The sequence below is a fragment of the Lygodium microphyllum genome, chromosome 16 (genome assembly GCF_053477565.2).
Source record: "Lygodium microphyllum isolate KBCC chromosome 16, Lygodium_microphyllum_v1.1.10, whole genome shotgun sequence".
Classification (NCBI taxonomy): Eukaryota; Viridiplantae; Streptophyta; class Polypodiopsida; order Schizaeales; family Lygodiaceae; genus Lygodium; species Lygodium microphyllum.
In genome coordinates this window covers 147,346,783-147,348,976 of record NC_141150.1, presented here as the reverse complement: position 1 = coordinate 147,348,976, position 2,194 = coordinate 147,346,783, and the positions used below count along the sequence as shown (strand labels likewise).

The following is a 2,194-nucleotide window of genomic DNA, read 5'->3' as shown; positions in this document are numbered from 1 at the left end:
GGCGGTAATAAGCGGGCTTGCCTGACGAAACCGTGGGCTCAAGGGTTTAGCCTTGCGAAAGCTGGGCAATAGGTAGGTTTGTCCTTCTATTGCACCCCCGACTCGCAAAACAAAACAAAAAATCTTCTCTGCGTCACCTCCACATGCGTGGGGTTCTCTTCTTCGCGTGGACATGCGCCCTCCCCGACGTGGATTCTATGACTTGATCTTTTCTACCTCGTTGCCTTTATGTGCGCGAGGTTCTCCTCGCATGGATGCTCGCCCACGGTGTCATCAAGGGTACCCGATGGCATTCCAAGTTCGTCCATGGCACGGATCCTATGACTCGAATCTCATGTGCGCGGGGTTTAGTGCTCGCGTGGACACAGGTCCTCGTGGTATGAATGGCATGCTCCCCTCTCCCCCACCGCCTTGTGGCATGCTGTGGGCGCGTGTCCTCCGTGGCACGTATTCTGCGGCTCGATCTTTTCTACGTCGTCGCCTATGTGTGCACGGGGTGCTCTTCACGTGGATGCTTGCCCTTCGTGTTAGAAATGGCACGCGACGGCGGCATTCAATCTTTTGCGCGTCGCCTCCATGTGCGCGGGGTTTAGGGTTCGCGTTTAGTCGGGTCCTCCGTGGCATGAGCGGCATGGCATGCCGCCATGCCTCGCTCTTGAGCTCTCTCGTGCCACTTTCCGAGTATACAAGAGCTCTTTGGAATTCCTTTGTGTTTGCGGTGCGGTCACACCAGCGCTAATACACCGGATCCCATTAGAACTCCGCAGTTAAGCGCGCTTGGGCCAGAACAGTACTGGGATGGGTGACCTCCCGGGAAGTCCTGGTGCTGCACCCTTTTGCATGCTTGTTTCGAGACCGTGGCATGGAAATCCCCTCGGATCACGTCTCGACTCTCCAACGCTGACATCGTGGTAGGAAACCCCCTCGCCTTGCCATGACGCGGCGCCTCCTCTCCTCGTCGCGATTGTCTTTGCGTACGTCGTGCCTGGCCCCTCCCTCTGCCTCGCTCTCACGTGATACCCCCTCCTCAAGATGCGAGGTATTTTGGGAGCGGAGGGTGTGCCATGTTGTGGGGGGGTTCGGTGGAGCGGGGTTTTTCCGAGGAGGGAGGGCGTGCCATGTTGCGCGGGCGGGTTGTTGGAGCGGGGATTTCTGAGGAGGGAGGGTGTGCCATGTCGCGGGGGGTGCCATGTCGTGGGGGGGTTTCTTGAGGAGGTCCGTCGGGGGGTGGAAGGTTCCATGTCGCGGGAGGGGGTCGTGTGCAGTGGGGTGTGTGTGCCGTGTCATTGCGGAGCGGGATTTCTTAGGAGGGAGGGTGTGCCATGTCGTGGGGGGGTGAGGTGACGTGCCGTGGGTCGAGCGGGGTTTTTGGAGGTGGGGTGCGCGGGGGATGCGCCGCGTCGTCGGGGGGTGCGGTGGGGTGGAGGGGTGTGCCGTGTCGTGGGTGGGTGACGCGGGGTGGGGTGGGTCGAGCGGGGTTTTCGGAGGCGTGGCGGGGTCGTGTGGATGGAGCAGGGTTTTTCGAGGTGGGGTGCGGGGGGGATGCGCCGCGTCGAGGGGGGGTGCGGTGGGGTGTGCCGTGACGCGGGGTGGGGTGGTGTGGATGCAGCGGGTTTTCCAAGGTGGGGTGCGCGGGGGCGTCGTGGGGGGGTGACGCGGGGTGGGGTGGGTTGAGCGGGGTTTTCGGAGGCGTGGCGGGGTGGCGTGGAGGGAGCGGGGTTTTTCGAGGTGGGGTGCGGGGGGGGCGTCGTGGGGGGTGCGGTGGGGTGGGGGGGTGCGCCGTGTCGTGGGGGGTGACGGGGGGTGGGGTGGGTCGAGCGGGGTTTTCGGAGGCGTGGCGAGGTGCTGTGGAGGGAGCGGGGTTTTCCGAGGTGGGGTGCAGGGGGGCGTCGTGGGGGGGTGCGACGTGTCGTGGGGGGGTGACGCGGGGTGGAGTGGGTCGAGCGGGGTTTTCGGAGGCGTGGAGGGAGCGGGGTTTTTCGAGGTGGTTGCGGGGGGGGCGTTGTGGGGGGGTGCGCCGTGTCGTGGCGGGTGACGCGGGGTGGGGTGGGTCGAGCGGGGTTTTCGGAGGCGTGGCGGGGTGTTGTGGAGGGAGCGGGGTTTTTCGAGGTGGGGTGCGGGGGGGCGTCGTGGGGGGGTGACGCGGGGTGGGGTGGGTCGAGCGGGGTTTTCGGAGGCGTGGTGGTGTGGCGTG

At 64.9% G+C, this 2,194-nt stretch overlaps 1 non-coding gene across 1 annotated transcript; it reads left to right on the top strand.

The window, feature by feature from the left end:
• Positions 1 to 716: 716 nt before the first annotated feature.
• LOC148023874 (5S ribosomal RNA) lies at positions 717 to 835 on the top strand. The gene has a single exon (XR_015694108.1). It is a non-coding gene; the product is annotated as a 5S ribosomal RNA (ribosomal RNA).
• The last annotated feature ends 1,359 nt before the right edge of the window (positions 836 to 2,194 follow it).